The following is a 27,250-nucleotide window of genomic DNA, read 5'->3' on the forward strand; positions in this document are numbered from 1 at the left end:
TACCGAATAGTGGCTGCTTGAGAATTTGAAAGAGCTACAAATTTACCTTTCACCTCTCTCCTCTAGGTCTGCTTGCCTTCTTTTGCACTAGTTCCAGGGCAACAGGAGGGAGGGAGAAGAGGCAACTCAGCAGCCCAATGGCAATAGTACCTTAGGGGGATCTTAGAGCTAATCACTGCAATGCATTTGCAAATGGCATTGCATTGCAGGTTCGCAACTTTGCAAGATAGTTGCTGGTGTCAAATGTGAAGTCCAGCTAACTACCTTGCTTCCCCCACCCATTTCCCAAGAAATGAGAGGGAAGAAGGACGGATCAGTGGCAATTTGGGAAATTGGATTTGAGGTTAGGGGGAAACATTGCTCTTTAGCCAATCACCAAAAAAATGTTCTTTTTAAAAATTCTTCTATATATGGGCAAAGAGCATAAAAGCAAGAGTTTGGCTGAGCTAGACTCCATTGCTGGCTGAGAGAGATCTGGTGAGTGTGTGGCTGCCTGGCTTTGGTTTCAGCTGCTGCTGCTCTGAACCTGACTTCTGCTGCCTGAAAATTCTGCTGTGGACTTCGAATCAGATCCTGCTTTCCTGTATGGAGAAGACTATAGAAAAAAGGGGGCTCCCTGAGTTTAAGCAAAACTATAATAGAAGAAACGTCAGGGTGAAACTATACTGTCAAAACATGTATTACAGGAACAGGGGCTATCCCAATAATATAGTACAAAAAGCCAAAAGGGAAGTTGAACACAGGGGCAGTTGTTACAAAACCTGAAGTTAGACAAGATTACATGTGCCTTCCAGTTTTCAGGACTTTTTAATGATATCAACAAAATAATAAGGAAACACTGGCACATTATCTCACATCTGCCAGGGTGTAAAAATGGACCTGAAATAGGAATGAGGCATGGAAAAAATGGAAAAAACATATTAGTGAAAGCAGACATCTTAAATCAAACAAAAGAGCAAATAGTGTAAAAGGTAGCATCAGATGTGGACACTGCAAAGCATGCATATTTATGTTTGAGGGTGATAGCTTCACAAATCCTGCTAAAGGTATAACTCTTAAATTTTCTTTCCTAACCACATGTTCAACCAAACAAGTTATTTGTTGGTCTGTCCCTGTAGATTCCTGTACACAGGAATTTACACACATGCAATACGAACACGGGTGTTAGAACACCAAACTAGGGTTCATAATCAAATTAAAAATGTCCCCATTGTGGAACATTATATGAGAGCTGGCCACACTGCAGATGACATGAAATTCTGTGTGATATACACACCTAAGACTAGACAATGCAGTTGGGAAAATGTCTCTAAGGCTTTACAGCAGAAAGAAACAGAATTTATTTTTAAATTAAGAACTTTTCCCCCTCTGGGCTTGAATCTATGTTTGGACTTTTCACCATTCTTGTAAAAACAAAACTAGCATCAAATGGATCAGTAGTGAATAGGCTGAGATTTAGTAAGTGTCACTTGAAGTTGTTACACCTGCATGCAATCAGGAAGGCAACCTTCACAGAGAGAGAGAGTGATACAATGGTCCTTTGAGAACCCACTCCGTCTTTACAAAGAATGAGCTAGAGCCTTGTGAGGAAGAGAAAGGATTTTTGAGGCAAGGAGCAATAATATGCAACTTTTAGCAAAGGTGTATAACTTTTATTGTATTTATTGTACTGTTGAATGTTGTGCATTTTTTCCACAGTTCCACTTAAAAGCCATCAGTCTTGAAAAAGGCAATGAAACGTTTGACACCAGCTAACGTGGACTGGCTTTATGTGGATGAACTTATTCTTTATCCTAACACCTCATTGAAACAATAGTGGACTGAAAGTGCAAGACTGTGAAGTGGGATATTTTGTTTGTTAAAGTGCCTGTGTGCAATCTGGATGAAAGAATTCATTACAGACTGTTTTCTCATGATGTTGGTTTATGAGTCAAAAGCAGACTCTTAACTTTTAAAAAGTGGCTGTGTGCACTTTGATTTATTTTTCTGCAGACCTTTTGAATTCATTTTAATGCAGACTGTTTGGGAAAATAGGTTATGTCAAAAGTGCCTACATGCACTCCTGTGTTTCATATTGCAGTTTGTTTAAAGGTAGAAGCTTTGGAATATTAAAGTGCCTGTGTGCACATTTATATTTTTCATCTTAGATTATTTAGAAGTAGAGTCTACTCAGAAGTAGAGGCCACAAAGTCAAATGTATGGAGAAGACAGCAACTAGTTTAACTTATAACAACTTTAAAAAAAAGTTTTGTTATTTTACTGTTAATTGTTCTTTATACTTGGTTGTGGAAGTGGGACGGGGTGAGGCCAAAGCCTCAGTCTTTTGGTTCCCTCCTTGGTTTTATTCTTAGGTTTCTTTCTGGGTCTTGTGGCTTAAGTTTTGAGAGGGGGTTACTTGTTGGTTGGGCCTGGTGGTTGTGTGGGGGGTGGGTGGGGCGAGGCCAAGGCCTCAGGCCTTTTGGCTCCCTCTTTAGTTTTTTGAGGCTTGCAGTTACTTTTGTAGAGTTTTGTTGTTGTTGTTTGAGCCTGGGTGGGGGCTTCCTTCTGCTTTGGTTGCTTTCTGCTTAAATCCTTTTCTCCCCCTTTCCCTCCAGTAGTTTCTCCTCCCCCTGAAGTTCTAGAAGGCTAGAGCAGGGGTGGCCAAACTGCGGCTTGGTAGCTACATGTGGTTCTTTCACACATTGTGTGGCTCTCAAAGCCCCCACTGGCCACCTTGGAGAAGAAAATTGTCTCCTTTAATCAGTCCGCCATGCCAGCTGGTGGCTTGGAGAATACATTTAAAGGTAAAGTTGCTGTCTTTTCCCCTTCTCCCTTTCTCTCTATCCATCCTTCCTTCCTTGTCTTGAGGTTCTCAAACATCTGATATTCACGTCTTGCAGCTCTCAAACATCTGATGTTTATTCTGTGTCTCTTACATTAAGTAAGTTGGCTACCCCTGGGCTAGAGTTCCCCCCCCCCACTTTAATTTCTAGCCAAGCAGAACTGTGTTGCCATCATTGTACAGGGCTGCCAGAGACCACATGAAAAAGATACTTAGAGTGGTTTGTTTTATTTAGAGACCACATGAAGACACAGTTGCCCCACACCTGTGGAAGATCTGTGCATTTCAAGTCCAAAATTTGGACCTCCCTTCAGGTGCATGATGAGTATCTGTCACTGAATGTGCAGTGGTGGCAATCCAGCGACATTGTGAGGGAAGGTGGGGTGTTAACAGATAAAGTATACAGGGTTCTGCCCCTATATAATAAAAGGGGATCTTTATTCAGATACTCTGGAAAGAACACCCCTCAGGGACAAAGACACCAGACTTCAGGTTCTGAAATATATATTGGAAATTTATTTAAATCTTAGTTACTGCAGCATTCTGACAGGAGTACATGATTACATGACTACATGGACTCATGGGTGTGTATGGTTACATGACCCATGGTTACATAGCTTCTTAGTTACATGGTTATAGTCTTTCCTATGCTCAGGTTCTTTAGCCTATTACATTTAATAAAGGCAAAGCCATTGTAAAGATAGCAAAAAGCATTTCATTCTGACCTCTCCTATGGCTTCAGGTGGTTGCCTATGCAGAAGTATGGAGTGGTCTTGCTTCTCAGGAGGCTTCTCCTAAGCTCACTGTTAACTAGCTAACTGACTAACTAACTGCACCCTCCTTGGTAAGCCCAATTATACCTTTTCCATAGTATCCACCTTTTCCCTTCCTGTCCAATCAGAATTCAGAAAGCCCCTTTTCCATTTATCCAATCAGAATTCAGAAAGCACCCCTTTCCGTCTAGCCAATCAGAATCCAGAAAGTCAGATTCCGTCATCTTTTGGCTGGAAAGCCCAACCCCCCCCGTTACATAAGAAAACCACCTGTTGTTGCCAAATACTCTGCTAATTACCGTGTTTCCTCGAAAATAAGACCTACCCAAAAAAATAAGCTTTAGCAGGATTTCTATGCATCTGTTAATATAAGCCCTACCCTGATGATAAGACCTAGTGATGGGCTTATTTTTTGGGTAGGTCTTATTTTCAGGGAAACACAGTAGATGCATGCCAGGGGGAGGCGGCGGCCAGGCGCGCTCTGCAGGGCCATGGCGATCAGCGCCGAGTACAAGTAGGGTGGCCGCAACAGCCACAGCAACTTTTCCACCGGCCCGTCCAGCCCCAGCCCCGGCCAGCCCCCACCCGCCTCCCCCAGCCCCGACGCCACCAGGACCCCCCCCATAGGGCAGGAAGCCCGCCCCCCACTGCCGCCACCCCCACCGCCGCCCCACAAGTAGCCCTCCACCAGCCCACAGTCCAGCCCATAGGCCCCTGATGGTGCCGGCGCCGCAGCAGGAGGGTAGATGGCAGCAGCACCTAGGGCCTCGCTGCAGTAGATGGCCAGAGAAGGGGGCACCTCGCGGGCCCTGCTGCTGGGCAACCAAGCTGTAGGGCTGCCGCCGCTGCCGTTGGGGGGCTGCAGTCGGTGGCTGCCGGCACTCATCCCTGCCACCACCTCTGCGCCTGCTCACCCTTATAGCACCCCTGCGCTTGCCTGGCGCCCGCTGGAGGGAGGGGAGAGGCAGCGAGGGAGGCGCTCCGCATCCGGCTGCTTCCCAGGGGCCACCCCCTGCCCCTCCCCGCCCCATCCCGGGCCCTGCGGTGCTGCGGGCGAGGGATCGGCTTTGACGAGAGCCCATCAGGCCACCTGGCCAGCCCTGCCCTGTGCCTGCGGTGGGTCGCCACCCCCCTCCCTCTGTGCCCAGCCTCAGAGGCGGCTCGCTCGGGCTGGCTGGCTGGTGGCGCCGTCGGGCTTGCTTTCCAGGGCCACTTTCCAAGGAGAAGGACGGCCACTGCCGGGGCTAGGAAAGACCCCTGTGCTCCACCCCCCCCCACTTCTTCCAGCCTTTGTGTCAGGCAGGCAGGCAGGAAAGGCCCGCATCGCCACTGCCTTCGGAAGGCGCGCCCGAAGCCCTGCGGGGAGGGAGGGAGGGAGAGAGAGCTCTCCCAGGTGGCCGCGGCCTGGACTGCCCAGGCGCGGGCAGGGGTGGGGAATAGGGAGGGGAGGAGGGAGCCAGTTGACTCCCAAGGGGAGCGCCTGAGCAGAGAGGCGGGTGGAGGTATACTTACGGTAATAAAAATAAGACATCCCCTGAAAATAAGCCCTAGTGTGTCTTCTTGAGAAGAAATAAATATAAGACAGTGTCTTATTTTCAGGGAAACACAGTAGTACCAGATAGGCCACTGAACCCTAAAGGGCAAAAATCCCCATCTGGGACCAACAACCTCCCACGAAAGCCTGGGAACCCCCATCTGGGAAAAAAATTTCCCATGAAAGCCTGGGAACCCTATCTCACCCATTCTAATCAATACCTTAATACATGTATATATCATAATAAAGCATAATATCGTAATGTATCATAATACAATGACACGTATCAGACTTTTCCCTGCAGACTTTTCCCAAATCAGACTTTTCCCTGCAGCCACTGTGGCCGGATCTGCCTGTCCCACATTGGTCTTGTCAGCCACCAGCGAGCCTGCAGCAGATGTGGACTACTGCACCCTTCTTAAATCTTCGTTCGCGAAGTCAAGCCGAGAGAGAGACAATGACACGTGAGACCAGGAATATTACTCATATGTGAATCTATCTATCTATCTATCTATCTATCTATCTATCTATCTATCTATCTATCTATCTATCTATCTATCTATCTATCTATCTATCTATCTATCATCTATCTATATGTATATAAAAGGGAAAGGCTATGTATGGGTGTGTATGCATTCTATATGGCCACTGTATACTTGCCCTATGATTTCCTAACCATTAGATGTTCACTATAGCTCTTTAGCCTATTAGGGAAATCTAACAAATCCATTTAATAGAAATCTCCTCTCTGTGTCCAGCCTGAGTTCCTGACAGGCTTTCCCATTTGGCAATCACCCCCTCCTCTTTTCTCTATCTCACTACGATATTGGGATAATTGTCATAGAAGCCCCTCTATAGGAGATCACTTCGGCTTCCTTATCAATCTCATCTCTCCCCAACAGGTATAGACAGGCATTGATATTATTCTATAGAATCCAGGCTGCTTTGCAACATTCCTTCACTCTGGACACATTGGAGCCCCATATAAGGGCATTGCCAAAGTCCTCTTCCGAAATAAGATTAATGGCCTTGTTTTTCCAAATCCTCATTGGGACATGCGTTGAGGACACCAAATGTTTTGGGAAGATGTCCTGGGACCATCGACTTGTTTACAGCATTTTTGTATAATTATGCAGCCACATACCAAGATACTGACTCCACACACATCCGGCCACTAATTAGTATCAAATGCATTTTCCCAGATAAATTCATCCATTGGCCTATATCCTCTTTTACTTAGAGAAATTACAGCCCCTTCAATAGACAGTCATAGCCAGGGCCGGTCCTAGGCTTTCTGGTGCCCTAGGCGAATCACCGACTAGCACCCCCCCCCCCCATTAAAAAAATATGGAGAAATGGAAGAATGCCAAACTTGAAACTTTTCACATTTTTAATTTACTGATTTTTAATTTTTCAAAAAAATGTTTTGTTATAAAATACTTGTGAGAATAAGTGCTTGCCGGCCATGTTAGGAAGAAGGGGGGTAGGATAGGATGAGGTGGGAGGCCATGTCACACATCGAGGAGAGGGAGGTGGCTTGGCTTTGTTGAGGGCAGCTTGGTGATGGGAGGACAAGGTGACAGTGGTCAGGAGCCAGAGTCATGCGTCAGGCGAGGCGGCGCCCTAGGCAACTGCCTACTTTGCCTACTCCCACGCACTGGCCCTGCCTATAGCCCAAGGCAGGATGTGCAGATGTGGTTCCAGCAGTTTGTGTGCTGGTAAAAGGGCTGCAAGATGGACTCAAGGTCTACTATCAGCCTCTCACACAGCAAAAAGTCTACATGCTGGTAACCAAAACAAACTTGTGCATCAAGGGCAAGATTGCTGAGTCGTCCAACCAGTTCATTAACTGGAAAGATGAGCTTTCCCAGCAAGCTGAATCCACGCAGACCACATTGGCGCAAGCTGAGGAAAAGGGGATGAACGCAGCTCTGTAGCTGTTCATCACCTACTTCCCCTACTAGGCATCCTCCTGTGGCTACCACCACAATGACCTCTGAGATGGCACTCATTGGGTGGCTTCTCAGCCCCCCGGGGAGTAGTAGGCACATGAGACAGGATACAGTGACTGTAATGGTAAGAGATTGCCTTGTGAAGCCCTATGAGTTCCAGGCCACCCATCCATTGAGCTACTGGGCCATGAAGGAGGCGGTCTGGCCGGACCTCTCTGCCATGACCCAGAGGCTCCTCTTATGTCCTCCAGTAAGCATGCAGAGCGAGCAGTTTTCTTCCCATGCAGGTGATATTGTCTGCTCGCATCTCTCATGTCTGCTTCCTTGGGCAGCTGAGCAGTTGGTCTTCCCGAAGGTCAACATTCCAGTGGCCACTTTTCAGCTTCTCAGTCCTGGACTTTGAGTGTGACTAAAGTGAGCACATACTTGTGCCTGGATCCTCTCTTAGTCTGCACTGGGAAGTTGAAGTGAAATTCTGTTCCCAAATTAAAATGAGACTAGAAAGAAGTAGCAGGGCCATTGACCAGTTGGCACAGAAATGCCCCACCAATCTCGCCACTGCCATTCTGCGCCAAAATACCTCTACAAAACCTCGATAGGAGTGCAGCACAGGGAGTGTTCACTGAGTCACCACCAGCCACCCCAAACCAAAACTTGCATGATAAAATTAAAACAGCAACAGAACAAATTTTTTTTTGTCTTGATGGAAATGAAAGGGTAGAATATGATAGGGAGACCTGTGCAAAAACAAACCAGCAGAACCCACAGGAGTACCATAAATAATGAAGCAAACAATCTTCTTCATAGGGGTGGGAGGTGGGAAAGGGAGAGCTTGTGATGAAGCACCTAAGCTAAGGCTTTCACCATTGAGGCACTGGTGGTTGGTGTGCAGTGCTTCTGCTGAGAGAGGAGGATCAGGGGGGACACAACTCTTTCCCTCTCACTTAATTCTGAGGCCTTCCCTGGGAAAATGGTTTCTCTGGGTCTGCCCTTGGCTTTGGAAGAAAACAAAACATTACTGGGCTTCATGTATCGGGCTCGCCTTAGTTCAGGTGGGCAAAAGTGCCTGCTCACCCGACACTCTTGAGTGTTCTGCTGGGCTTCTACTGCCCCTGCTTTTTTAAAAAAACCCTTCTGGGATTCTCTGGTATTACATTTGTTAGTTCTGTTGGGTTTGTTTGCACTGCTACTACATTGGTACTGGGTTGTGCAGCTGGGCACTACTGCACCGGTGCTGCTGTCCTTGCCACCCCCTCTTCCCCTCCCTCAGATTGTGATTCTGTTCTTGATATCATTTCTGCTGAGCTGGCACTTGCCATAAAGGCACTAGGTTCTGCTGCTGGGCACTATTGCACTGGTTCTGCTGTCCTTGCATCCCCCTTTCCCTTGCTCAGATTGTGAATCTGTGCTTGACATCAGTCCTGTTGAGCTGGGATTTGCCACAATGACACTGGGTTCTGCTGCTGGGCAATGAACTAGTTCTGCTGTCCTTGCAGAAATGCCCATCCCCTCAGTTTCTACTTCAGAGATTCTCAGATTTGACCTTAAGTCCTGTTGAGTTTTAGCATTGCCACAGTGACACTGGTTCTGCTGGGCACATTGCACTGGTTCCGCTGCTGGCCTTGCAAAAATGCTTCTACCTACACCTCCCTTTGTATTGCAGAGATTCTTTGGGATATTCTGCTGGGCTTGTATTGCCTTGCTATTTTTCCCCACTGGAAAAAAAATGGAGAATGAGGGCACCTTCTTTGGATATCCATAGCATTGGATCCCCAGTCCAATCTCTTTGAAATTTGGAGGCTGAAGAGAGGCTCCACCAGCTACGCTGTAAATTTGGTACATCTACCTCAGACCTCTCCCCAGACCTCTGAATATATCCCAGGAGATTTGCAATTTACTTCAGTGGTCCCCATAAGATATAATGGACCCAAATATATTCAGGAATTCCAAATATTTACTGAGTCCAAATATCATACTGATAATGGGATTCAGGAATATCAAGAAATACTGTTATTTTGGATATATTTGATTCTGAAAAAAACCCTGATTTTTTTCTTGCACCCTGATACCTGCAAGCTAAAATTAAATAGCCTTTATTAAAGAACATCTTGCTAATATGCAGATTTGACTATATACACATACATACATATATACACACACACACACACACACATATATATATATATATATACACATACACACCGTATTTTTCGCTCCATAAGACGCACCTGAGCATAAGACGCACCTAGTTTTTAGAGCCGTTTGTGTGAATTTAGAGGCATTTGTGTGAATTTTTTGCAGTATTCGCTCCTTAAGACGCACACACTTTTCCCTCCACTTTTTTGGGGGGGGAAAGTGAGTCTTATGGTGCAAAAAATACTATATATAATGTTTTTTAAATGCTTTGTCAGCTCCTGAAAAAAAGCCTTTTTTGATACCAAAAAATTATGACAGTATAAGAAACAAATGAGAGGGACTGCTGGATTTTGCTGGGTGGAGAGAAACCAGTATCAGGTACATTGAAGCCTTGTTGAGATCAATAGGTTAAATGTTTCTTGTCCATTTTAGTTCTGCTGATTTCAATAAGATTAGGCAAGCCTCAAACTATACTACACTATGAGACCTTTCATATTATATAGTTTTTCTTCTGTTGTGCCACTTCAGGCTGCAGGTGGAGAATTGTTTAGTGTCCTACATATAGAAAAATCTTTTCACACACCTTTTTGTGAGGATGAAGTGCGCATGGCAGGGGAGGGGCATTACAGTGACAAGCTCCATTCTTCCATGAACTCATGTTTAATGGAAGGTGAGTAAAGGTTTTGCTTTTTCAGGGTTCCCAGTTTCATGAAGAGGTGCCTAGATGTACACAAATATATGCACATAGGTTTATGATCCTTTAAGTGAACATATTTATACTGGGGACATATCTTGAGCTGTGGTGCTGCTCCTCCCTATGTGCATTCGCAGTGCAGCCCTAAGCAATTGTACTCAGCAGGGCTTTTTTGTAGCAGGAATTCCTTTGTATATTAGGCCACACCCCTCTGATGTAGCCAGTCTCTCATGAGCTTACAGTAGACCCTGTAAAAAGATCTCTGTAAGCTCTTGGAGGATTGGCTACATCATGGGTGTGTGGCCTAATATGTAAATAAGTTCCTGCTACAAAAAAAGCCCTGGTGCTCAGAATGCTACTCATGTACCTTCAGTTGGGCTTAATCCCAACTGGTGGGTAGCCATGTTGATCTGAAGCAATAGAACAAAGTTTGAGTTCAGTGACACCTTTAAGACCAACAAAATTTAATTCTGGGTAAAAGCTTTTGTGTGTATGCACACATCTTCAAATACATGTTGGTCACCACCAATATGTTGCCTGACAAGGGCAACAGAATATGAGAAGACAGGCCTTGAATTCAGCAGGAGCTCACAGGAGCATAGCTGCTGAACCTTTCTGAAGCCTCCCTCCTCCTCCCCACCTACCTTGTCCATTAAATAGTAGGTGCAGCTGGATAACAATCCCTGGATTAGGAGAGCGGACAGCCAGCCAGCCACCAGGAGCTTTGCCACACCCCCAGCAGCCCTAATTAACCCTTGGAGAAGCCTGCACCACCCTTTCTTATGTGATTTTGGGCAGTGGGTGGTTTGCTGACCTTTTGACTGGAGGGGGGTGGCCAAGAAGAGCCCAAGATGAGTGAGGCCTGCTTGGGCAGGCTGGATCTCTAGCCAGCCCAAGCAGTCCTTGCTCGCCCAGGGTTCTCCTTTCTTGTGTCGGGTTGCTTTTCATTGGTGGGGTGGTGGTGGAATATGCTAATGAGTTATGCTAATGAGCTCCACCACCTATTTTTCTACAAAATGACCCCTGTGAGGAGATATATTCGCATCAAAAGCTTCCTTCCACTGACATTCAAGGAGATGTACTTCAGGATTTAGGCTGTCAAAATATCAAAAATTAATTTGAATTTAAGACATGCCACTTACTAAAATTTAAGTAGGAACATAAATAATTGTCAGAACTGGAACCCTGATGAGCTTACAAGCAAATGCTTGAAACTATTCTGGTGTTTTCCACTTAGATCGCTATAGTTTTTTCCCCCTCATAGACCCACACAAAACAAATGTAACTGTGCTCTTAACATTTTGAAAGATATAATCAAAACTGGGCTAGATAAAAGTGTCACAGAAATTTAGATTACATGTACATGATAACAAGAGTGCAATCTACTTTTTTAATGTCTTTCATTGACAGTCCAGCAGAGCAAACATTACTGCAATCGGCAGAAACCTTTGCAGTATACTTCTGTATCAGGGAAGTCTTTGACTAATCAGAATCCCATAATAGCTAAGATGTAGCTGGGGAACAATTGAACCTGCAATTAAGGCTGAGGCAGACATGACACTGCTGATGTCAGGTATTGTGACCTAAATAACATTTCCCAGTGGTTAGATCATGCAGGAAATTGCAGAAAGTGTTGGCAGTGTTTCAGTTGCTTATTATTTATTGTGCTATTTTACACAAGGTTTATTGACAAAATGTCATGGCTTGCAGCAAACTACTCCTGTCCACTTAAAGCAAACGGTAATTTTTTTTTTTTAAAGTTCAATGTTAGTTCAAAAGTATGCATCACTTTACATTAGATGATGTCAGGTCTCATCACCCCTGCATTGTTTAATGTACATTAGCTCCATACTGTGAGTGCATAGCACTGTAGTGCAGATTGAAGAAGTTATTATCTGACACTTTTTGACTTAAATGAAATTAAATTACCAGCCTAGCAGGAAGTCAATACAAAGTCTTTCCTCAAAATTAAAAAATTACAATTCAGCACATCTTTTGGTATAAAAAAAAATCCCATAAAGTGGGATCCAGCTATACAACGAGTAATCAAAACAGACTCAGGGAAGCATTAATTTAACCGGCACAAGTCCCAATGAGACTATCCAGCATCTAAAACCACAAATCAGAAGATAACCTAGAAAGAAAGATAAATCCAGTTGATAATATGTACCTAAGACTATAAGAAAAGTATGGTTTTAAAAAGGGGGCATGTTCTTTATGGGGTATGCATATAAATAGATTTAAAATGTAATTGAAACATTTTTAAAAATAAAGCAATCAATCTGTTTATTAAAATCTGTGGTTGTTTTTAAAAGAAATGGGTATGCCACAACATCTGATTGTTTTGATGTGCAACCTGTACTCTGTACAAGAGGCTACTGTTATTACAGAATATGGCAAACCAGAACGGTTTCCAATTGGCAAAGGAATGAAACAAGGATGTATTTTATTCCTGTTTCTCTTCCATCTATATGCAGAACATATCATAAGGAAAACTAGGTTAGTTTAATTGATGGTGGAATGAAAATTGGTGGTAGGAACATTCACAATTTGAGATATGCAGATGATACCACATTACTAGCAGAAAATAGTGAAGACTTGAAACTACTCGTGATGAAGGTTAACACAGAAAGTGGCAAAGCAGGATTACAGCAGAACATCAAGAAGACAAAAGTAATACTTCCTGGCCTCTGGTGGGCACACATGCTGCCAAGCAGGTAATTTTTGTTATTGCACTTGCCTCCTGCTGGGTCAGGTTGAGTTTGCCTCTCAATCCAAAGCCCAAATTGGCTGACTGGGAAGTCTGTGAGGGTGAAGCTGAAGTGGGGGGTGGAATACAAGGGCTACCTTGTCTCTGTTGACTGCTACATGAACATGCAGCTTGCAAATACAGGAGAATATATTGATGGTGTATTATCTGGACATCTTACCTTAGTGAAGTTCTGATAAGGTGTAATGATGTCCTTTATATACGGGGTATGGAGGAGAAGGATGAAGATGGAGAAATGAGAGAATAAACTACTGGAGAATTACACAACTTCGAGCTACATCATCAACCAAAAGACAGACTGCAACCAGAAAATCCAACCAGACTGAGACTGGGAAGGGCAACTGTGAAAGAGCTCAGAAAGATACTTAAGTTTAGGGATGTGTTGCTGGCAACCAAGACCAAGTTAATCCCCTCCTCCCAAGATCAAGTTAATTCATGCCATAGTTTTCACTATTACTACATATGGGTATGAAAGCTGGATAATGAAGAAAGCTGACAGGAAGAAAGTTGATTCATTTGAAATGTCATGTTGGAAGAGAGTTTTATAAATACTTGGAGTGCCAGAAAGACAAATGGGTTCTAGACCAAATCAAGCCTGATCTCTCCCTAGAAGTTAAAATGACTAAACCGGCTATTGTACTGAGGCATTATGAGGAGACGAGTTGCTGGAAAAGACAATAATGCTATGGAAAGTTGATGGCACTAGGAAAAGAGGAAGACTCAACATTAGATGAATTGACTGAATAAGAGAAGTCACTGCCCTCATTTTTCAAGACCTGAGCAAGGCTATTAATGACAGGATGTTTTAGAGGGCATTAATTCATATGCTCACCATAAGTCAGAACACACACACAGAAAGAAAGAGATAAAGTCTTACAATAGTGGATCACTGAGTTTGTACTTTTGATATAATGTGCAGTGTTTATACTGTAAGTTGCATTTATATTGTTGTTGTATTCATTTTACAAATTAGTGTGTTGTGAGTGACTGGATGATTGTGAATATTAAAGATCATATCTGTTCTCTTCAGTGGATCTAGCCTGCAGAGAATTTTCTTTTAGCAGAGTATACACATTTATTGGAAGCTCTTTAATGACAAACTAGAAGGAGCATCTTCTACTCATGGGCCCTGGAAGACAGGTTTGCATAAGGAAGGCACAGAAGACATAGCTAAATCATCACTGCTGTCCCTGTGTCTGATCAAGCAGGGCTATAACATGCCCTTCTTTCTGATATTTTTCATTAATTTGTTATGGACCTCAAATTCTAATGTATTAATGTAATATAAAAGAGGAGGCTTGCTATCTCTTCTATTGGTTTTCAATAATGGGGTACTGTTTTACAGTCATAACCAAAAATGAACTGATTGTTTCAAGTTATATCCTTGTAATGAATCTCTAAAAAGATAATTTGATTGGGAAGACTATGTCTATTTTCTGCTTCATGGGAGATATTGCAGTTTTCTCTTGTGAGTCACAATGCACCAAATCAGTCTCTGCTTACCAGGCTTATTTTAAATCAATTCAGATTTATTGTGTGTGCATGCTTAGCACACAATTGATTGTACTTCAGGTGCTACAAAATCAATACCAAAGGAAAACAATTCGAATGGTTTCTCCAGCTCAAATTATACTTCACAAAACATAGAGGTAGCTGATACTGGACTAAGAGGCTGAGTGGAATTTAACCAACCAAGTAGTCAAAAACAGTGTCAAGTTGGCAAGATCAGGAGGCATCTATGACACAAGCAATGCTATTTTTGACTTTTAAATCTATGCATGTCTCAGTGTAAATTATGTAGAAGTTGAAACAAATAAGATAAAAGTATAGAAAGTTACAATGAAATCAGTTGTTTTGGTATAAATAGGCAGAAAATTTGAATTGCAATATTTCCATTGAAGCAGAAAATAGACATTGTCTTTACAAACAAATCTTCTCTTTAGAGATTCATACTGAGGATGCAATTTGAAACAATACTAACACTTTTGGTTAGACCTATAAAAAGTACCTCTACTGATGACCAATGGAAATGATAGGAGATATCCTCTATTATATTGCATTTATGTTAGGATTATGGGTTTTGGTCAAATTTGGTCAAATTAATGAGAAAAACAGTAGATATACAGTTGAACAACAGCACCATTATTATAAAAGAAGGATCTATTTTGCTAGCATGGTTGGGGCCTCTTAAGAGGGAAGTTAAGTGGGGTCAAAGTTCAGTGGCTAAAATAAACCATGAAGTAGTGTATTCTTGCCAAGGGGCATGAGCAAGCAACTCTGGTTCTCCCTGGGGCTGCCTGCACAGGCTACACAGATGGCTTGTGCAAGGGGTCCTCTTACAGCTGGATCCCTCTATGTGTGGAAAGCATGGGCATCATACTCCTATAGCTGGGGACACTACACAGTGGTTCTGGTATTTATGAGCACCTGGCTGAACACCAGAGTTATTCCAGGTTCACCCTGGAGATATCCACCTATGTATAGCTGCTCATGTTGGAAAGGGTGGATCATTTCCAACATTTCTTAAATGGGTTGCAGATGTCCTGGATGCCTAAAAATATGGATGGGCACAAACTGGCTCATGAAGTAAAGGTTCATGAATTTGGGTTGCTTTGTGGTTTGTGAAGCGATGTTCATGGAAGGGTGCCTGGTACAAACATTTCACAAACTTTGGAAATTTCATGAACATTGGAAACAATGGAGGAAGGTTTACCTTCTTTGCGGGGCCATAACTCAGACCCCATAAATCTAATAATCACCAAACTTGAAGGGAAGGTAGAGGAGAGTCAGCTGGAGATCCCCTGTGAGTTTGGTGTTTCTAGTACACAGGGGTCTACTGCATCACAAACTAAATCAGTTCATCTAGCACCAAAAAAGGTGGTGACCGTCTGTGGTTCACAAACCATGCACACCACAAAACACAGACCAAAATGAGCTGCATTTTCCTGGTTTGTTCTCATCCCTACATAAGAACTCATTAATTAACCATCAGCTGACTGTCCATTTGTGCTGAAGTGGTTATTCTCTGTTATGATGGTATTAAAAGGATGTTCAGCCAATAAGAACATAAGAGAAGCCATGCTGGATCAGGCCATTGGCCCATTCAGTCCAACACTCTGTCACACAGTGGCCAAAAAGCCAGGTGGCATCAGGAGGTCCACCAGTGGGGCCAGGACACTAGAAGCCCTCCCACTGTTTCCCCCCCACCCAAGCACCAAGAATACAGAGCATACTTGCCCCAGAAAGAAAGTTCCATCTATACTTTGTGGCTAATAGCCACTGATGTACCCATGTTCCATATGTTTATCCAATCCTCTATTGAAGGTGTCTGTGCTTGTAGTTGCCACTGCCTCCTGTGGCAGTGAATTCCAAGTGTTAATCACCCTTTGGGTGAAGAAGTACTTCCTTTTTTTGTTCTAACCTGACTGCTCAGCAATTTCATTGAGTTCCCGTGAGTTCTTGTATTGTGAGAAAGGGAGGAAAGTACTTTGTCTCTATCCCATGCATAATCTTATAAACCTCATGCCAACCCTCAGTTTATTTCTTTTAACCTTTCTTCATAGGGAAAGTGTTCTAGCCCTTTAATCATTCTAGTTGCCCTTTTCTGCACTTTTCCCAATGCTATATCTTTTTTGAGGTGTGATGACCAGAATTGTACAGATTCCAAATGAGGCTGTGCCATTGATTTATACAGCAGCATTACGATACTGGCTGATTTGTTTTCAGTTCCCTTCCTAATAATCCCCAGCATAGTGTTCATCTTTTTTAAATTGTATTTTCACACTGACTGATTTCGCACTCACCTTACTCCGCCCTCACGTCCGTCTTCTCTGTGCGGCATCCTCCCAATTTCCCACTATTTGCGTTGAGGCTGTAGCAAACACTGCGGTTTTTGCGCAGCAAACGGGAACTGCTAAAAACCAGTTTCCATTTGCTGTGCGAAAAACGCAATGTTTGCTGCAGCCCCAATGCAAATAGTGGGAAATCAGGAGGACGCCACACGGAGAAGACGGACGTGAGGACGGAGTAAGGTGAGTGCGAAATCGGTCACTGTCTCGACATTTTCAATGAGTTATCTACCATGACTCCAAGATCTCTCTCTTGGTCAGTCTCTGGCAGTTCAGATCCCAATGTGTATCTATAAGGATTTTTGGCCCCAATGTGCATTACTTTGCACTTGGTTACATTGAACCTCATTTGCCATGTTGACGTCCACTCAGTTCTAATAATACCATGCAACTGTGTGTTACCTTAAAGGCATAACATTGACCAAAAAAAAGTCTTCTAGATTTACAACAGTTTCTTCTAGGCTGAAACCCCATAACCAACTGGAACACTCACTACAAAGTAACAATTATATTTTATACATGAATTTATACATAATTACAATATTGTGCATCTACTCAATGTAAAATCCTCAATAGAGGCAATGTAACAAGGGAAAGGGATTACAGTAAATGGGACCATCAATGGAAGTTAAACAACTACTGGTAACACACAGCTGCATGGCATTATTAGAATTGGCCCTTAAATTTCAGTCTCTTGCATAGGGCAATTGCCAGTAAATTCTAAGAGGCTTTGGATTCAGGATAGGCATAGTACTGGCCTGGTTAAAATCATGCGCTTAAGTGTTCTGAGCTAAAATTGCTGCATAAAGAAGGGCTTGCTCGACATTAAAATTAATTATAAAGAAAATAAGAGCTAATGGCCATCTAAGAACAGCTTGCTGAATATATTCATAGAGGGCTATTGGCCAGCAAACTCCCAAAGGCTTGAGCATCTGGTTAAATGAATTAGTTTGAACTGGCTCTAGCTGCTATATAAAACATACATACTTAAGTGTCTTGGAGTGGTAAATTTTTTACTGAAATAGAAACTTCACAATTTTTAGTTCCATTCAGCTTTGTGCTATCTTTTGCTATCATTAGTTTGGTTTATTCCAGAATGAGAGAAAAGATGTGGTAAGAAGAATATGAACATTTGGTTGGTACTAGTGGCTGCTAAACCTGAAAAAACATAGAAAGGCATTTTCTCCTGAGGAAGTCTACTGATGAAATGGGCCTATATCTGGGTGCTCATAGACTTTTTTTTCTTTGCAATATGGGAATGTCAATATTGGACCTCTGTTACAACATGAAGTATGCAAAATTTATAATATGAAGTATTAAAATACATGAATGGATGTTTAAATTGGACCTTTATTATAACATGAACTATGCAAATTAAATGTGGAGCATTAAAATATATGAAGGTTTTTAAATGGTTATAATAAATGTTGTTATTCATCACAGTAATTGTTGGATGGCAGCAACAAGGGACAGGCTTGCCTTTTCTCGTCCTACTTGTGGGTTTTCTGAAAACATCTAGTTAGTGTTGGAAATAAGATGCAGAAATAGACAAACCTTAGATTTAATCCATCTGGGTTCTTTAGTACGTTCTCATACAGTTATGCAAATTTAAGTCTTTCTCCTTCCTATGTCAGTGTTCCACAAGAAATCTTTATGCAGTGTTTAGGTTAAATGTGCAAATCTGATATTTTGGAAATCTTAACCAGCTGAAGGGCAGGATTCAAGGCACCTTAAAGACTAACAAGATTTCCAGGGTGTAAGTTTTCAAGAGTCATCGTTCCCTTCCTTTTCTAGTTGTGGGGATTTATCAAGGAGATGGTAGACTTGGCATTGTCAGTCAGGATCAGCTGATATTCAAACAATGATATTCTTATAGGTGCAACACTGAGGATGAATAACAGATTTCTTTCTCTTTCCTAAAGGGAAAAATTTTTGCAACCACAGGTAGCAAAACTGCCAGATTTCTTTACCCGTACTGATATGGAGTTAAGAAGAATAATTGAGTATCAGGTAAGAACAGGTTTTCAGATGTGCATTTGCTTACATTTAATGCTGTGTATTTCAAAATTAACAATTTGTCAATATGGTTATCAGCTAATAAACCTCTACAGCCCTTTAATTAACTTTCGGAGTTATGCCTTCTGTTATTTTAAAATAATAATTTAACCAAAGCATGATTCAGTCTGATAACGACCTGATATGCAAGTGAAACACTGATATAATAAAGTACATTCCTATGAATTAGATCCTTATTGCTGGGCTTAGTTTTCACTTAGTCTGCACTTTATCCTTGATAGATCAAAAAAAGTCTATTTTAATTGTTTTATTGGAAAAAAAACTTTAAAAGAAAAAAAAAAAGTTCAAATCCCTGAATCTCTATGGTCCCTATTCATTTTTGACTTTATTTTCCCCATTTCTTTGTTCTTTGGATGGTGTTGTTCAAGAGGATTTTCCAGAGCAGTACTGAAACAGAATAAAATGCCTTCCTATCTGTCATTCATAACTGTAATATTTTCCTTGAGGTTACTTTGATATAGGCCTCTACCAAACTGGAGCTTATCAAAAAGGTTGAAAAAAGAATACATATGTATGCGAATGCATGACTGAGCAGAAGTTCATGGTTGTGTGTACTTGGCATTGTTATGTGTGCATAAGCCAGAGCATTTTGACATCTGGAAGTGAATGCATGCTTGTCTTCTCAGAGGCTGTCTAAAGTTTGGATGTGGTACTATGACACAAGAAAGCCGCTATTACTTATTAGAAAATAGCCACAGAAAGATCACCACATTAAGACATCATTTCTATTAAGCAAAAATACACTAGTAGGTTTTATGTATATTTGTGAATGTAATTAATCATCTTTGCCCTGTTACGTACATAAAAATGGTCCACAAGAAAAACATTAAATTTCTAACAGCAAAGTTGATATACTAAACAGGTATGCAGGCATCAAAAACAGTTCAGAACCATGGAAACTAATATGCTAACTGCACAGTTTGATTTGAATCCCAGCCTTCTGCACATTTTCACCAGGAGATAAATTTCTTCACTAAGTTGGAGGGTGAATATTCTCTGAATAGTTTGTAGAATATTGTTTTGCAGTCAGTCATTTGAATGGGTGTTTGACCTGAATTGACACAGCTTGTGGAAGTCTATGAGATAAAAATATTCCTTGATGGGTGTTAATTGTTAGGAGATGATCCACTGATAGTTCATGACAACTGGGAGGTGACTTTTCCCATATGAGGAAAAAGGGCAGGAGTGAAAATCTGAAGAAACAGCAGGTTCAGGTTTTCAACAGAAATAGAGATAGGCCAACAGAGACAGCTGAGAGTTTGCAGAAGCACTCTGGGGTTCAGGAGCTTCCTCTTTCTGTGGATCTGATGTGGGGTATGGGAATGCCTCTTTGCCTCCAGCTGTGCTTTGTTTGTAATTGGCTAATAAAGCTAACACTACACTACAAAAGTCTTTGCTAGTGCTATCTCTTCCAAAGGGAACCAAACGCAGGTTTTATTTATTTATTTAGGTAACTTTTAGGCCACCTCTCCAGGTGCCCTTGAAACTTCTTGCTGCTCAGGGAAGTAGGGAGTAAGTAACAGTATATTCAGCAGCACTATGTTTAACACTGAAAGATTTTGCAGAGAGTTCAAACTTTCAGAGCATCTGGCCTCTAGCTTGAGTACGAATCACCATTTGCAAGTAGCTTACATATAACAGTCAGGATTTAGTGATGTTTCATAGCTGACACACTGTAGTAATGAGTATTTTACAAGATCTGACAGGTGACACGCAGATGTGAACATCTGACTGTCAGCATTTAACAGCATCTGATAGCTGACATGTGGTTGCAGTCAATATTTGACAGCAACAGATCAGATGTATTGCAACTGAACTGTGCTAATTCGTGTAATACATGAAAACATGTACTATATCATGTTTCACTCCCAATGTGTGAATGTCATATTTCAAGGTCAAATTTCAGCATCAAAATCTTATTTAATTTTGAATTTTTTTGCAAACTTTCATTTATGCATCGAATTTCAGATACCCAGCTACAGATAACAAGTAGTCTCATTGGTTGCTCTCAAGGCTGCTGTCAGCATACCCTGAAATGGAACAGCTGCTGTGGCCCAGGGCTTCTTTGGCATGGCCCACTGCTGCCAATGTCTCACTCACTCATTTGCTAGCATTCTACCACATGGCTTCAGCTGCATGCCTTGCTCAGCACCAGCAGGGAAAGGGTTGTGGGTGGTGCAGGTGGTTGTGAGCATGAGCAGGGGAAGGACACTCAAGCAGGTTGAAGGCAAGAGAATGGGTGGAAGGAATGAGAGGACAAATAAAGAGGGATGGAGGCCCTGGAAACTCTGTCTGCTTCTGCCACACACACCTGGAACCGGCCCTAGCTGCCATGCACTGTCCTGCTGTGTGTGAGTGATTGGTGTGAGTGATTGGTGTCTATGAGTCTTATTTCTCTTGTAGATCTAGATGTTCCATTTCGAAAACACAAAAATCCGTAATTTGGGCTGGAGGCAAGTAATATTTTTTTTTCACCTCCAGGGAAATGAGAGTTATTCGGTACAAGCTATATTAGTTGTGCTGTGGATGCTCATTCTGTAATTCTGTTTGTTTGCAGCTTTTACAAATTTCTGCAGTGCTTCACAGTCCTGCAGATCTGTTTGACTAGCATTGAAAGTGGGACAAAAGTCATGGTTATGTACATGATGGGAAATAACATCTCTTTCATACTACCTTAAATTTTTATTAGGGTTTGTAGAATCTTTCGGGCTCAAGTGCCGTGTGTCACGGGCTGGGGCCGGGTCAGGCAAAGTCCAGGGTCAGTCCAAGGTCTGTAGCTGGTGAGCAAAGAGGGTCCGATGCGCCAAAGCCAAATCACAGTCCAGGTATCGCAGGTCAGGGGTCCAGGGGCCAAAGTCGGGGGGCCCAGAAGTCAAAGCCAAAGTCAGGGTGTCCAGAAGCCAAAGTCAGAAGCCAAAGTGGATGCTAGAGCGTCAGGTAAGTGACTAGTTGCTTCCACAAAGCCTCCTCCCAAAGCCCTCAGTTATATAGCCCTCTGCTGTCTGTTGCCCATTTGGGCTAAGTGCTGACTCAGAGGGCGGCCAGGATCCTGCTGAGACTCAAGCATCCTTACTCCTAGAAGAGCCAGGATCCTTTCAAAACTCAGGGCTCAGGGAGCGTCTTGCTCGTGAGCGTGCCGCCCTCTTCCGATCCCTGAGGTCCTGACGAAGGCGGTCATGCACCCGAGCTACCCGAGAGGGCCAGGCAGGGGGGCTTAGGTCTTCTCCCGCAGGAGGCAGGGGCACTGGTGCAGGTGGCCAGGGCACTGGTGCAGGTGGCAGGGGCACAGTTTCTTCTGCAGGCTCCGCTTCTTCTGCGGGGTCCCCAGCACCCATGACACCGTGTTCTACTGGAGAAAGTTTTCCTTCCAGACGTTTTGTTCTCAGCTGCGGAGAACATCCTCAGTGGTGTTGCAGCCGGAGCAGGCGCTCTGACCTTCTTGGCTGCTGTGCATTGAGTGGGGCCAGGGCTGCTGGAGAGCTGCTATTTCTAGGCTGGAGGGGGTGTGGTGAAAGGGCAATTGGTTTGTGGATGTGCCCATTGTTTGGTGGGGCTTCCTGGAAGGGTAGTGATAAGGAAACTGGCTGTTGAATGTGACCATTGTTCTGTGCTAACTGCTGGGAGGGTTGGAAGGGGTTGGAAGATAAGGAAGATGGTTGTTGACTGTGCTGATTGTTCTGTGGAATGTTCTGGTTGTTCTGTGACTTTCTGCAATTTATAGTCTGTAGGGTGTTTTGCAGAGCTGGGTACCAAGATTGGTGGATGATAATGCCTTCTTCCTTTCTATTAAAATTGTGCAATCTCAATAGCTTCTCTGTTCAGGCGGGTATGATAATGTGAGACCGTAGAAAGGACTTCAAAGTGGATGACGTGGTCTCCTTCTTGAAGTGCATGTTCAGCTACAGCTGATTTTTCTGGCTGAAACAAGCGACAGGGTCTCTTGTGTTCGGTGAGGCGGGTGTTGATACTGTGTTGGGTACAGTACATTGGCACTACCCAAATTCACCACTTTATTGCCCTGTCCATGTAGACCACGGCCTCCACCCAGTCCCTAGGGGGCTCTTTCTTTTCTTTTAGCCTCACTTATCCCAAGCTTTCTTCTCTTTTAGCCTCACTTATCCTAAGACCCTTTCTATTTTAGCTTCACTTATCCCAAGCTTTAAGCCAAGACCTTCTCACTGCTTTGAACAATCAGGATTTCTTATAGCACTGCTTATATTAAGGAATGTGTCTGACATCATGGCTCCAAAGACAGTAACTGCCATCCTTCATTTGAGAGACTCTCTAGTGAGTACTTCCACTGCATCTTTACTTTTGAAATTTTAATCTTAGGTGCAATAGAGTGGAAGGTAGTGCTACTCTTTCTGCTTCTCTTGGTTTCTTTAAAAATAATATGTTAAGCAATTTCTGTGTCTGACTTTATTCTTCTGGGACTAGTATGGTACAATGGAGTTAGATTTGTTATGGAAGAAAAAAGTTCAAATCCCCATTCAGATATGAAGTGAGCTAGTTTGTCTTCAACAGTCGCTCTCAGCTTTCCCTATCTCTTGTGTGATGGAGTTGACATTTGAAAATGGTATAAACGTTCTTATTAATGATAACAGTCATATACAATTCGAACACATTCTGTAACATTTGGGATTTGGAACTTATTCTTGCCAAATCTCAGGTAACTGTCCTGACTCAATGTTCTTTCTTTCCAAGTTTTTCTACAACTGCTATTATTGTGCCTGTGGGGGCTGAAAGAATCATACCTTTTATAATATATTCAATATGGGTTTAGAGTTAATTCTCCACTGACTTCCTACTCTGTAGACAGCAAAAGTACAAAGTGCACTAGGATATATTTTAGAACTCAGGGCAGCTTTGTTAAGTGGTAATAATGGTAACCATGGCAAACATGCCTACAAGCTGCTAGTTTGCTTACAGTACTCTGTTAGAGGAAAGGCATTTCACTTTTTAAGATTGCCCAGTCCCTAATGTAATTGTGGGCATCCCATCATATAAATCAACTTCCCAAAACCAGTTTTCTCAGAATTTGAAATTGCTTCCCTTATGCATCAGAGCCTTATCACCTCTTTTTATGTGACCGTTATTTCCAAACCCTTTCTCCTTTCTCCTCCTTTTTAAACCTAAGCTGCACTTCTTTCTTAATAAATGACACACTTTTATTGCAGTTTTACTCTGAGCTGCAGTTTTCACGCATAAGACCATCCCTTCAGGGCCTCCATTAATGCAGTAATGATGCTGTTGTGGAGGTTCAAAACAAGAGATATGAACTTCTCCTTGACTGCAGCACTAAAGACTTTTTGTCTTTCCTGCACAGTATTTTTACAGAGGCCATAATCGGTGCTCTTGGCAAAGGTTGCACTTGATTCCTCTCCTCCTTTTGCTTGTGTTGAACAGCTGGCTAGACCATGAGTTTATGAAGGAAAGATGAGTGCATATAATTCTCCTTTATAAAGAAAGTCTGCATTTTGAAAACCAAAAGTCTGTCTGTCAGTCAGTTTTCCAGTATTTACAATCTGCCTTTCTCAACAAAACTCAAGGCTATAATCTTATCACTGGAGCATTTTCTTTCTCAACAGCTTCCATATACTCTCTTCTTTATTATTTATTTAATTCAATTTATACCCCCCCCTCCCTGCCAAAGCAGGCTCAGGGCAGCTTACAAGGCCAATTCTTCACACCCAATAGATCACAACGCCCTCCACTGTCGCTACTTCTTTTTCTTATCTTGCCATTTTGTGATTTCCCACACTCATTCCTGGTTTCATACTCAACAGCTAACTCTGTCCCTTTTCTTCCAAATGTCTTCTGTAATCACCCTCATAGTTGGTGCTTCTGACCACTGCATTTCTGCCACTCATGTGAGGAGGACTGATTTTCACACCACTTTTGATATGGCTACTTTTTTATTTCATGTGGAGAACAATTCATATAAGAGTAGTGAGATCCGGTGTTTTGAAAATCAGGGCAAACTCATGTTTTCAGAAGTTCTTTATATATCAGAACTCACCATATGAATATATGTTCAAATGAAATACCCACCACGCAAAATTAATGTGGTTTAGTTCTGTACCACATAAAAAAGATAATCTGTAGGAGCTGCAATAAGCCTGAAGCCCAAAAATGGTAACCGTAAGCAAGGTGCTGAGTTTGAGAAATTCAGTGAGGAGTTTGGGATACTCTACTCATTTTGCTTCAAGCATTACAACATTCCATTATTAGCAGTTAAGTGTGAGAATTAACAAGTAATCTGCATATATGTTGTCAAGGAACTATTAGGCATTCAGGTTTTTCACTGGGAATTTATGCCTGGTTTCTGAGCATATTGCACATTGAATGTACATACTGTAGATAGAAAACTCACGTGTGATCATCCCACATGACAATAACAAGCTAAAGTTTTATGTTAATGTCTGCATGGAAATGTCTTCTGTATACAATAACATATGAAGTAGCCTTCAGCTTTGAACCTCATTAATTTTGTGCAAGCCACTAGTTGTCCATACAATCTGTCTCTTTGTTCTAAAATATAACCAAGCTAAGAGTTGTAGAGTGCTTTGATCATGGAAAAATGCTGTAGAAGTTAATAAACCTTGTGGATATCATTTAACGTGCTTTGGAACGTTATGAGTTTCCCAAGCTATAGTATGGCTACTTCTGCAGTTTAAGTGGGGTAATGTTAAAACGGCATGTCAGGGATGGCTGCCATTCTGTTCTTGAAATACATTGTATTTCTGATGTCTGTTGTAGAGGGGTGCTGTTTGGAGGGAATATTTTTACTTTTGCAGCTAACTTAGAATCTGTGTAACCTGTGTAGCTTGCTCAGTTATCACATTGCTAAGGCAATCAACATCTAGGCCCTCAAATGGATACCTTCCCAACTGTCACAACCTTGAACTGGACTGAGAATACACTCCCTGTTATGATACTCAGTGGGAATAAGTTTAAATATCTGGAGAGCGGAAGAAAGAAGTCAGAATTTACCTGCGCAAATACTCTGTATCTGCCATATTGTAACCATTAGCCCCTCATTTCTGGCAAGACTGTTCACACATAGATTGGGGCTTGCTTTTTCTAAACTTTGTGATTTCATCAGAGAAGTTTGTTTGACTGATACCTGGCTGATCCTGACACCAAATTGGCTTCATGAACATTTTCTCACTGGAAAAAATAACACATTTCTGGTTTGGAATATGAGAAACAAGTGATAAAACATTGACTGGGAATGGCTTCAGCACTGAGAACCATTTTGGAAATGAATTATGAGCCAGAGGGTGGCAGGTGATCTGCACATTTTAATGTGCATAATATTAATATAACTTGCATAAATTTGTATGCATACAGCAGTAGCCAGGCCACAGCTGGCAGATGTGTTGTGTTTCTTTTGTGATGCTGATGGCACCGGCTGTGTGCCTTTTGACTTCGTCTTTCCCACATTTCACTTTCAGGTAACAGTTCCTGGCATATTGGGAAGCATGACAATTCCCTATCTTGACTGAACCTCACAGCTAGCTTGGATGACCAAAAGCTCTGCACTTGCTAGTCACGTGTGTGTCACTTTACAAGGCAGATCATTTAAAATAATGAGATAAACTTCTGTTTGGAAATATAATAATTATGTAGATCTTATACCTGCTTTTCAGACATTTGATACGCTTATTGTCATTGAACATTGAACTTTATTTTGAAAGAAACCAACCAGAGCTGCTGATAATCCTGTCAAGAGTCTGTGGGCTGCCCAACAGTGCATTAGGGAATGAATGAAGACATTCTGCAGGGTAGATGTTACTCCTAATAATCATGCATGATTCATCACTGATCATGCTGATGCCCAGTTCCTAAATTCCTGTCTTTAAATTATCTCTACTTCCTGCTGAGTTATTAAGTCTGATGTTCCTGCCTTTACTGAGATGTCTAATGAAGTAACTCTTTCCTTTTTTTTTGGCAATAGTGGGGAAAGGAATTGCAGATCAGGCTTGAGTTAGAAGAACAGCTGCAGCAGCTAGAGCTTAAGAAAAAGCAAAAATTAGAAGAGGAACGCTTCAGGCAAATAATGAAATGGCGGTGGGCAAAGCTGTGCAAGACAACAAAACCATATGAGCTTTCTTTGCAGCATGAAGATGAAGAGGAAGACCTGACAGAGGCAAGCAGCAGCACTGAATTGCCAAGTGGGCAGGAGCCGTCACATACCTGGGAGCCAAGCCTCTAAGGAACAGATTCTGTGTTATAAACAAATGTGTGTATAAAATGAAAGAATGTCCCTGGGGTTTTTGATTTTGAGCAGAAGAATGACTGGGGGAGGGAGGAGCTAGTCCCTTCCCTACCAGCTGCTTTCCTGTGGAGTTCCAGATGTATGTTTTAAAAGGTAAAGTCATGCCTGGAGCTCTGCTGGGAAGCAGCTCAACGGGGGAGAGATTTTGAAAGAAAAAATCAATGGAGAAAAGGTTAAACACCCCTCACCCATAGCTCTTCCACTTGGAACTACAGGCTCCTGGGGCTGCTTTTCATTTAGTACATCTGCCAGGGCTTTGTTATGCACACTTGTATGTAACATGTAATCTGTCCCTAATTCAGATTTCCTCCTCTGAAATAAAAACAAGCACAATGTTTATGAGAACGTGCTTTTATAGTGATCAA

General features: G+C 42.3%; 1 long non-coding RNA gene and 1 pseudogene across 1 annotated transcript; both read left to right on the top strand.

Annotated features, from left to right (window-relative positions):
• The first annotated feature begins 1,497 nt into the window (after window positions 1-1,497).
• Window positions 1,498-27,250, top strand: LOC132569492 (uncharacterized). The gene is made up of 3 exons (XR_009555267.1): window positions 1,498-1,641; window positions 18,451-18,538; window positions 26,565-27,250. It is a non-coding gene; the product is annotated as an uncharacterized LOC132569492 (long non-coding RNA).
• LOC132569843 (small nuclear ribonucleoprotein F-like) lies at window positions 6,910-12,925 on the top strand (annotated as a pseudogene).

This window comes from Heteronotia binoei, chromosome 4 (genome assembly GCF_032191835.1).
Source record: "Heteronotia binoei isolate CCM8104 ecotype False Entrance Well chromosome 4, APGP_CSIRO_Hbin_v1, whole genome shotgun sequence".
Lineage (NCBI taxonomy): Eukaryota > Metazoa > Chordata > Lepidosauria > Squamata > Gekkonidae > Heteronotia > Heteronotia binoei.